Source organism: Dasypus novemcinctus, chromosome 24 (assembly GCF_030445035.2).
Source record: "Dasypus novemcinctus isolate mDasNov1 chromosome 24, mDasNov1.1.hap2, whole genome shotgun sequence".
In the NCBI taxonomy this organism is placed as follows: Eukaryota; Metazoa; Chordata; class Mammalia; order Cingulata; family Dasypodidae; genus Dasypus; species Dasypus novemcinctus.
The window spans coordinates 61,027,897-61,038,705 of NC_080696.1; the positions used below are offsets into that span (position 1 = coordinate 61,027,897).

Sequence of the window (10,809 nt, forward strand, 5' to 3'; positions counted from 1 at the left end):
CCACTGTGTGACAAGAGATGCTAATGAACCCCAGGCTGGAATTTGTCACCTCCGTCTGGCACAGTCCTAACAACTCCCTCCAGCAAGGATTAGAAGAGACTTTCCTGTCCTGGTCACTCTGGGGTTTATTTTGGGGTGGGTGGGCAATGGTTGGAGAGTTCAGAAGCCACACCCCACTTCCCTGTCATGGGGGCACCCCTCTGGTTGTCGACCCTGGTCTCCTTCTACAATACTTTTGTTCACGAAGGACCCAGGTGCTCAGCCACCCTCAACTTGTTGACTTAATTTAGTCCTTTTGCCTGTTGCTTCATGGTCACAAAATGGCTGCCACTGCTCCAGGCTCCCTGACCTCACAGCAGCAGCACATGCAGCCCAGCGGCGAGAAGGCTTACATCTCGTTGGCTAGAACTGCATCACATGCCTGCCATCAGCTGCAGGGGAACCTGGGAAGGTGGGTATAGGGAGCCTGGGGAGGTGGGTATCTGGCAAAGGGCAATGGGACTGGGACTACCATGACCCAGAGCAGGTTCTGTTGCACTGCTCTTCACACAGAGCCTGGCACCCAGCAAGCCCCCGGCTATTGTTTGACTGCTCTCTCAGTTTGTAGATGGGCAAGCGAAGTCCAGATAGCAGAGGCTCTTTGCCAAGGCAGCTTGTGTGGCTCCAAGTCCCCAGCTGGGGGCCGAGCCCGCCCTGCCTGGCCAGTTCCCGGGCTTGTTCCCGCGCTCTGAGGCCCCGTCCCTGGCTGGACGGCCCCCACGCTCCCTTTGTCTGTTCCCGCTGCCCGGGAGCAGGCGGCGTTGCCCTGGCGCTGGCGGGAGGCTGGGGCAGGCTGCGCCCAGGTTGCTATTTGCTCTCTTCTCTCTGGTTCCTTCCTGGCCTGGGCGGAGGTGAGTGTGAGGCCAGGTGTGCATGCGGGGGGGAGGGGGCTTGGCGGGGAAGGGCCCCTGGCTGTCCCTTTCTGTCTCCCTGAGTGCTGGCACTGCCAGAGCCCCTTGGCTGACCTACCGCCCTGGTGTGGCCGACTTGAAAAACTAAAACCAGGCAAGGTGGTCACTCTACCTGCAGGAGACTTTGTGGGGGGCGGGGGGACGGTTGATGAGAGGGGACAGGGTCGGCCCTGCGGGGACCCTGCAGCTCCCTTCCGGCCCGTTGCCTGCAGCTTCTAGGCTGGGTCCAGCTTTGGCATCAGCACGGAGTGAGGAGTCCCTGAGCCATCCCCCCCGCTGAGGGCCCTCAGGCACATCCCTTCACCCTTCAGAGCCTCAGTTTCCTTGTATGTAAAAGGGGGGTACGTATCCCGTGCCCCTCATTCAGATGAGGAGACGAAAAGGCAGAGCCGAGCAGAGGGCAGATGTCTGAAAAATGAGAGTGCATGTGACCGTGTGATGCCATTATCAGAACCCCCTTCTCACTGCTCTTAGAATAAATCCCGGCTTCCCCCGTGACCCTGCTCCTTCCGCTCCTCCTTGCACACTCTGGCCTCCTGGCCGGCCCAGACCAGACCAGGCCCCTCCCTGTCTCAGGGCCTTTGCACGTGCTGCTTTCCCTGCTGGGCGCGTTGCCCCTCTTCTTTCCCAGGTCTGGTCATGTCTCACGTGTGGGACCTGCACAGAGAGGCCTTCTTTGTCTCCCTTCTTTGAAGGTTTGTCTGTCTTCCTGGCTACAAGCCATCTCTCGGCTGGCTCCCTGTGGCCGCCCCGGGGCCTAGGACCGTGGCTGGCCCAGAACGGAGCTCAGGATGTGTTTGCCGAGCAGAGGGATGAATGAACAAAAGCTGGCGGGAGGTCCCCGAGGGGTTGGAGAAGAGCCCAGAGTCCCAGCCTCCTTGGGGAGACCCTTTCCCGCCCCACACTTGGGCTTCATCACGGGTCAGCAGGGCTGTGCGGGGCGTCCCCGGACGTTGCGAGGCGTGAATGAAGGCCAGAGACGGATGGTCCTTCCCACCCCACCCGGCAGCTGGTGGCTCTCCCGGCTGTGACCTGGGCCACCTCTCCCTCCCCCCCTTCTCGTCCCTGAGTCCTCAGCAGGCCCGGCGGAGGTGGCCGCCTGCCCAGTCCCGCCAAGCCGGGCAGGCCCCAGAGCCTTCCCTGAGCAATGTCGCCCCGTGGCCCCGGGCGACCCTCCTCTCAGCCGAGGGCCCGTGGTCAGGGCTCCCGGCCGGCCAGGCGGGCTGCGGGCAGGGCCCGTGCCGCTGGGCCGGGCAGGCCGGGGCGGGCCCCCAGTGGCGCCGCCAGCACCTTGTCAAAGCTGTCAAACAGTTTCCTTGCCAGGTTTTCACAAGACTCCAAGGCCCCGGCCCCCGGTGCCAAATACCCTCTTAAGACAAGGCCCCAGTGCCCGCGATCCGGGCCCCGGAGCCCGCCAGCCCGCCTCGGCCTTATATAGGCAAACGCGGGGGACTCCCTCTCCATCACCGGCGGGGCCGACCCCCGCGACGGCTTCCCAGCTGCCCCCCGCTGGCCGCGGTCCGGCTGGAGCCGGGTGGGCGTGGCCGCGGGGCCTCCTGCTGCGACAGCAGCTCGCGGCCGGGCCAGCGCGGGCTCTGACCAAATAAGGCCTGGGCGGCTCGGCCCGCACAGGCTCAGGCGCTGGCAGCGGGCGGCGGCCTGCCCGGGGGTCCCCTCCCTCCTGCTCAGGCCGAGCTCGCCGGCCCTGCCAGCTGCCCACGGCGGCTCTCACAGAAGCGGGGTCCCCCCGGGGGCGTTTCCATTTGGAACCCTGAGAGAGAGGTCAAGGTGGGGAAAGATGCAGGAGCTGCCGTTGAGCCCAGGAGTCCAGCGGGGGGCCAGGACCCCGCCCAGCACGCACCCCCGCTCCCACTCACGCCAGTGGGGACGTCCGTCTGGCTCAGCTATGGGGCGTCACCCGGGAGTCGGCCCCTTCCAGGTTCCTAGGGGGCTCCGAGGGGCTGGAGGAGGAGGCCAGTGGGCTCTGGAGAAAGCTGAGGGTCCCCTTGCTGCACTCATCTGTGCCCGCAGCAAGGAGGGACCTGTGAGCCCTGGCTCTCGAGGGAGGCCCCTGTCCGTGGGGACAGCTTGTGCCGCAGCCAGGGAATGTGCACCCTGCAGCCAGGGATGGGGGGCTGCGGGGCCCACTGTGGGCACAGACCTCGGGAGTCAGCCGCCTTGTTCCAGCAGGGGCCTTCGCTTCTCTGAGCCTCAGTTTCCCTACCCTTAAAAAGTGCAAGACGAGCCCACCCTCAGGGGTGGCAGTGGAGCTAAAGGAGGCAGGGTCTACGGGGGGATCTCCTTGTATGCCCGGGCTGGGCACACAGGGGGCACAGTGGGGGCCAGGCACACAGAGGGCACACAGAGGGCATGGTGGGGGCCAGGCACACAGGGGGCACACAGAGGGCTTGGTGGGGGGCCAGGCACGCAGAGGGCATGGTGGGGGGCCAGGCACATAGAGGGCACATAGAGGGCATGGTGGGGGACCGGGCACACAGAGGGCACGCAGAGGGCACACAGAGGGCATGGGGGGGCCAGGCATGCAGAGGGCACACAGAGGGCACGGTGGCGGGCTTGGCGGTGTCTGTCCCAAGCTCTGGCTCCAGCAGCTGAGACTTCAACGGGGGTGAAGGCGGCCCCCGCCCTGGGCTCCCGGGGACCGTGAACTCTGGGCCCCGAACCATGTCCGGACCTGTGAGACCTCAACAAAGGGTCGTCTGAGGGCCAAGGGGCGTCCTGGCAGAGGGAGGGGATCGCTGCTCTGCTGGGAAGGGCCCGGGCCGCCGCCCTCTCTGCTTTCTCCCTAGCCTGGGTCCGGGGGGCACCGCGAGGCTTCCCGAGCCGTGCCCCGAGCAGCCCACATCGGGAACAGCCACTGGCGCGTGTGGGCACAGGCCTGAGCGTGCAAGCGCGTGTTGGCCCCCGCGAGCCCCCGGGGAGCGGGCGCGGAGGGCGGGTGCCGTGGCGCGAGCGTGGGCACGAGGGGGGGCAACCCCATCTCTGAGAAGGGGGAGCGGCTGCCGAGGGGGCACAGGGCTTCCTTCTGGGGTGACGAAAATATTCCGGAGCGAGGCAGGGCGATGGTTGCACAACGCTGCCCGGGCGCTGAGGTCCCCCGTGGCCCATTTCCCATTTTGTGGCTTTCACCACAGTAAAAAAACGTGATGAAACCGTGGAGCTGCGGAGCCCCTTTTTCAAAACGTGGGGATCTCGGGACAGCGGGGGCAGAGCATTGGGCCGAGCGCGGCCCTTCCGAGGGCCGGGCCCCGTGTGCGCGCCCTGGAACCTGCCCGTGGGCCGGCCCTGCCCTCTCCCTGCGGCCAACCAGGGCGACCTTGGCCTGGACTCGGGGGCGAACAGGGCGAAGACGCGCAGGGCCGTCTGGGGCTCCCCGGGGCTCCGGTGTCCGGCGGTGGGGGGTCGGCAGGAGGGTCTGTGGGCGCGAAAAGGCCACGGGCAGCTGCCCCGCAGGTGCTCTGCCTGGCCCGGGAGGGGCTTAGACTCACGGACCCCAAGCCGGGGAGGTTGCGTGGCTCCTGCCTGTAGCCGGCCTGGCAGGTGCTGGCCGGGAGGCTGAGGGTGAGGTCGCCAGTGTCCAGGACACCCCCTGGGATTGGCTTGGGTGCAGCCCCCCCCCCCAGAGGTGGAGGGCAGCGGGGCCCCGGAGGGTCTGGGGGTGCCTGGGCCTATAGAACAGCTTTCTCTGGCTCCATGGGACAAGAAGAGCAGGCTGCCGCTGGGGACACCCCCGTGGGAGGCTTGGGGCTCCCCTGTGGTGGCCGGCGGGGGTGCCTACGTGGCTGGAGGCTGCCCCTCCCCACTCCCTGTGACCCCAGAAAACAACCGCCCAGGCGCCTGGCCTTGCCTGATGGACTGGCAGCTGACCTGCTTGGAACCTTCCGGACGCTCCTCAGGCTCACCCCATGGCCCATGAGCTCCTTCAGTGGGGACCTGGCCTGGCTTGTCCAGCCACGTGTCCCCAGAGCCTGAAGGGCTGCAGGAGCGGCTTCCTCGGAGGGAGAGGAAAGCGGGACGTTTCCCAGCCCACGCGGAGCTGGGGGTCACCCAAAGGCTGCCCTGGAACCAAGGAGAGGCCCGGCCTTCAATGTTCCCTTGTAACGGAAAGCCTGGCAAGTCCCAACCATTTGGCTTTCTTTTTTTAAAGATTTATTTGCTTCATTTTTCTTTATTTATCCCCATATGTCTCTCTCGTCTGTCTGTTCATTGTTTGCTCACCTTCTCCAGAAGGCACCGGAACCTGAACCCAGGACCTCCCTGTGGTAGGCGGGTGCCCAAGTGGTCCAAGTGGTTGAGCCACATCTGCTTCCCTTGACTATTTTTTTTTAAAGATTTATTTTATTCACCCCCTGCTTGCAGCTTGCTTGCTGTCTGCTCTCTGTGTCCATTTGCTGCACATTCTTCTATGTTTGCTTGTCTCCCTTTGTTGCATCATCTTGCTGCGCCAGCTCTTGGTAGGCGTGGGCCGTCAGCTCTCCGCGGGCATAGGCCAGCCTGCCTTCACAAGGAGGCCCTGGGTTTGCTTCCCAGGGCCTCTCGTGTGGTAGGCAGGAGCCCAACTGATGGAGCCACAGCCGCCTCCCATCCCTTGACTATTTTTTGATGTAGGAAAAAAGTCTTTCTCTGAGGGGAGGGGTCTGCTGGTGGGGAGGGGGGTTCTCCCTCATCTTTCTTGCACAGACCACTCGCCCAGTGCATCGTCTTTCTTTCGAGTGGAGAGAATGCGTACATTCCCAGAGCAAACCAACTGGAGAGCTTCTAGACCGACTTCCACGCTCTAAAGCAAACTTGTCCTTTCCATGAATTAATCGACCAAGATTGGTTTGGCATGGCCCGTGTACCAGACCCAGTGCTAGGCATTGAGAAACGAGAGGGAAAATGAGGGGAGGGAAATTCTGACTGAGGACAGCTAGGTCTATTTACTGTTTTCCAAATGCAGAAACCGAGGCTCAGAGTAGTCGTGTGAGTCACCTAAGGCCACACAGCACAGGTGCCAGGCTTCGGGGCAACAAGGATGCTGAGGTGGAAGCCAGCTGGCAGATACGGGTGAACAGGTGTCATTCAGTGGTTAAGACTCAGGCTTTGGCACCAGTGAACCTGGGTTCAAACCCTGTCTCTGGGGCCTGGGGGACCCTTGTGCCCCACAAGCCTGGGCTCTCAACCCATGAGCACTGTGCTCTGCTCCACGCCAGCAGACCTCTTGGCGCTTCAGCCTCTGCACAACGGGAGCAAGAGAAGCCCTCACTCCTTCAGCCACTCAGCAAACATTTATCCAGCACCGGCTAGGTGCCAGGGCTATCACAAGAGCTGATGGGGGGAGGTGAGCAGGGGGCCGGGCCCAGGTGGCCCTTGCAAGCTGGGCATGGAGGGGAGCATGGCACGAGGCCTGTGCTGCAGGTGGAATTTGACAAAATAGGGGGGGAGGCTGGGCCAGGACAAGAGAGGAGCAGTGGAGAAGACAGGGGCGGGAGGGAGAGGAGGGGAGGAGGGCTTCCTTGATGAAGAAACAAGCGGCAGGGGAGGGATGTAGCTCAAGGGGTTGAGCGCCTGCTTCCCACCTATGAGGTCGCTGGTTCGATCCCCGGTACTGCCTAAGAAACAAAAATGAACAAATGAGAAAACCAGCTCTCATTGGGGAGCGGGTGTAGCTCAGTGGTTGAGCGCCTGCTTCCCAGGTACAAGGTCCTGGGTTCAATCCCTGGTACCTCCTAAAAAAGAAAAAGGAAAAAGAAACGAGGGGGAGCCCAGCATGTGCCGGCCACTCTGCTGCACTCATTTCCAACACCGTCTTGCTGGCCCTCAGGCCCACCCCATGAGGCAGGGACCCCATTGGACAAGTGAGGAAACCGAGGCTCACCAGCTCAGGAGGGAGGAATGGGACAGGCCCTGGGTAGCCTCTTGGCACAGCCCAGCCTTTTAATTACAGAGATGACGAAAAGGAGGGAGAGAGGAGAGATGGGGAAAGAGGTGAACAAGAGAAAGGGACTCGGCACCGGGGCTCTCTGGCCCTGCCTCGTCTTCCCCGAGGGGAGGGCCGGCCCTCCGTCGTGCTGCCCCGAGGGGTCTCTTGTCACGGGTCCTCTGGGCACGGAAGCCCCCGAGGTCCCAGCCTGCTGAGCATGGGGCTAGGATTCTCCTCCCACCCGGGGATCTGGCACCACTGGCAGCCTGGGAAGGCGATTTTGAGGGCCCTCAGCTCATGTCTGTGGTTGTTGATAGACACGTGTGGGGCCGTGGGCTCCTTGTGCCGACTCGGAAGAACTTTGCACATGAGCAGAGCCGGTGCTGACAGACATGGAGGCTCAGGGGACAAACAGGCAGGGGCCAGTCAGGGCTCTGTCCTCAGCTGGACTCTGGAAAGGGAAGGCAGGAAGAGCCAGACCAGGTCGGAGCTCTCGGGGCTGGAGACAGCAGGGACGCTCCCCAGAAGAGGTAGGCTGACGTTTGGGAGGAAAGAGTCGAATTTTCAGCAGCTTTGAGCTCTGTTCGATTCATTTCCCTTCTAGAAGGTGGCAGAACATAGAGGTTGAGAGCATGGATTCTGGAGTCAGGCAAACCTGGGTCTGAATCCTGGCTCTGCCTTTAACAGTTGTGTGATTTATGACTGTATCAGTTGGCTATCGCTGTGTAACAAACCATTCCAAAATGTAATTGCTCACAACATGATTTGGAGAGTCTGCAATTTAGCCTGGACTCAGCTGTTTTCTTCTGGTCTGAGCGGGGCCCCCTCTTGCATTCTTGGTTAAGTGCTGGGTCAACCAGTGGCTCTTTTGCTTGGGAGTGGCTGACATTGAGACTGACGGGAACCACTGGGCTACGTGTCTCTCATTTTCTGGCAGACTAGCCTTGACTTGTTCTCCTGTGGGTGTCAGGGGCCCAGAGAAAGGACAAGCATGCAAGGCTGAGACCGAAGCTTAGAATCGGCACGCCATCACTTCCAGCACCTTCCACTGGCCAAAGTAAGACGCAAGAACCAGCCCAGATGCAGGAGGTAGAGGAATGGACTGGACCTTTTGATGGAAGGAGTGGCAAAGTCACTTTGCAAAGGGCTGTGAACATGGGGGCGGGTTGGGGAGTGGGGTGGAGAAGTGGGGGCATTTTTCTAAAGCAGTGCACCACATTGGGCAAGTCCCTAACCTCCCTGAACCTCAGTTTCCTCATTTGTACCCTGAGAATGATATGGCTGTTGCAAAGACTAATTAAGGCAATGGATGTGAAGTTGCTCGCCCAGGGCCCTGTGCGGAGGAAGCGCTCACCCACCCGAGCTTTCATGATCCCCTGAGGGGGGACGGCTCCCACGCCCTCTCCCACCATTTCTAGGAAACAGGCCCAGTGGTCAGCTGCTCCCTGGGGAAACTAAAATGAGAACCTGTAGTTGCAAAAAGCCCACCAGGGCGAGGAGCCTTTGGGGAAATAGTTCTTCCAGGAAACAAAAGGGTCCAGACGTCAGGACTCACTGCCTGCTCTCTGTCTGTCCCCCAGGCAGTGCAGGGCGCTTCATGCCTTCACTCAACACCAAGCTCCTTCCGAGATACCTTATTAGATTCTGGGAATAAAGCAGTGGAGGAAAGACAGGCAGTCCCTGCCCCCGGGCGCCAGCACCCAGGGCTGTTTCAGACAAGACAAGAACCAGTGGAAACAGAATGGTATGTGCTTTAACGGGGGACACCCAGGGCACGGCGGGTGCACAGCAGGGATGTCCAGTCTACACGTGGGGCCATCGGGGAAGGCTCCCGAGTAGAGCTTGATGTCAGCCCCGAGGCTAAGTGTTGCCGGGTAAAGCGGTGGGAGAGAGGCAGAGCACCCAGTGCCCACGGACACCCAGCAGAGCCAGCCTGCTGTGACCCGAACCCCCCACCCCTCCCAGAAATGGCATCTCTTAACGGCCCCTCTTGGGGTTTGCAGACCAGAGGCCCTTTCACTGATGGGGTGGGAAGGGGGCCTCTGCCATCGGGCAGGCACTGCAGCTGGAGCCCCTGTGGTCTCCTCAAAGTGGGGTTTACCTGGTGGTTTCTGCTTCTGGGACCCTAAACCCACGGGAGATGCACACGGTATTGGGGACTGGGGGGCTCTCAAAGCCCCCGTCAGGTGTCCTCTTCCTGGACACCCTGGGGAGCACCTGCTTCCGGCTCAGGCAGCTTCCGGGGCTTGCAGCCCCCGCCGACTTCCAAGGCAGCCACGTGGGCCGAGAGCCCCTCCCGCCGCCACCGCGCCTGCGCGCTCTCCCACTTTGAAGGATGCTCGTGATTGCACCGGACCCAGCCGGAGACCCCACGACGACCTCCCCGTCTCGGGCTCCGTTAAGCGGCAGCCTCCGTCCCCTTTGCCCTAAGAGGCGAGGGGCCCCTGCTCCCCGGACTTCACGGGGGGCTCCCTGCCCTCCCCGCTTGCCTTCTTGCTCTTCCCCCCCCCCCCCACAGGCCCTTATGGAGCGCGTCCCTGTACGCTCACCTGCCGGGTGTTTTCTGTCCGTTTCCCTCCCAAGGCCACCAGCTCCACCGTGGGACCCCAGCCCTGAGCACAGGACGTGCACTTGGGGCTGCTAGTGTGGGGGGTCCTCTTCCCCTCCCCTGCTTGAGGGGGCGGCAATGTCTCCAGAAAGAGCACGGGGAGGGCTGGGGGGGAGCCAGGGAGGGGGAGCGCGGCCCCCCAAGGAACTGCCACCGTGCCCCCCGGGGGTGGCCAGAGCCTGTGCTTTCTTTGGCAGTGGTCGGTTTGCTGGCACTTCAGGGGCTCCCTCCTAGTGCGCCAGGCACTCAGCCGAGCTGGGAGACGGGGCCTCGCAGGTGTTTCCCTTGCAGCTCCCCCCCAGAGGCACAGTCCGTCCCAGGACCCCCAGAGCGGGCACCCCTCTCCCCCTGGCACCTGCCCTCGGCCCCCCGCCCACCGCAGGGTTGTGCAGCTTTTGCCTCCAGGCCTGGGGCTAAAGTGTGCAATTTCTCTCTGTTTCTTCCTCAGCAAAGCTGCTGGGGGTTGGTCACTTGTCCCTGCTCAGGGCAGGAAAGGTGGAGGGACAAGGGCACCCCCGAAGGCATTGCACACGTGGCCCGCCAGCCCTCTAGCCGCAGCTGTGGAACGCTGGGCCGTGTCTGCCGGGTTCCAAGAAGGGGGCGGCGTTTGAAGAAGATGCACCTCCATCAGCAAGTTCAAGTCAACAAAATACCTGCGCTTCCTGGGCCAGCCCCTCCTCTGCCTGTTCCCGTCCGTCCAGCCCCCCACAGCCCTGGGAAGGGGCGGGTCAACTCTAACTGTACCCCTTCTGCGGACACAGAGGCCAAAGCGCCGAGAGCACAGCCTGTCGGGGCGGCGAGCATTGGGGCGCAGCCCGACCTCCCTGGCCCTGGCTCCTGGCACCTCTTGGCAGAAAGTCTGGTTGAATCTTGTTTTCGCACGTGCCTTGGGCCCCGGCCACAGAGGTCACGAGGAGTGTTTCAGCTGCTAAGAGGAAGCGGAACTTTGGAAACCACATTCTTATCTGCTCCCCGCAAGAGCTGCAAGTTGGCAACACTCGTGAGCAATTAAAGTTGGGCGGCTCTTCCTTTACTTCCTTATTCATTCATTCATTCATTTGAGCACTTGTTCCTCTGTTCGTTCCATCAGCGTGTGCTGAGGGCTTCCCGTGAGCCAGGTGCAGCCTGTGCAGGCGGCAGAGCAGCGCCCGACAGGCCTGGCCTCGGCGCCTGGAGTCCCAGTTCCAAAGGAGAGGCTGGGGACAGATCAGCAAACACAGGGCGAATATGCTGTTAGCTGGGGATAAGGGTTCTAGGGACAACGAGAGCCCGTGAGGGGCTGGAGTGGGGCACAGCGCCTGCCCTAGGCGGGGAGTCAGGGAAGGCTTCTG

At 62.4% G+C, this 10,809-nt stretch overlaps 1 long non-coding RNA gene across 1 annotated transcript; it reads left to right on the forward strand.

The window, feature by feature from the left end:
• The first annotated feature begins 585 nt into the window (after window positions 1–585).
• On the forward strand, window positions 586–10,496 carry LOC131275856 (uncharacterized). Its single transcript, XR_011647399.1, has 3 exons — window positions 586–890; window positions 8,451–8,614; window positions 9,927–10,496. It is a non-coding gene; the product is annotated as an uncharacterized lncRNA (long non-coding RNA).
• The last annotated feature ends 313 nt before the right edge of the window (window positions 10,497–10,809 follow it).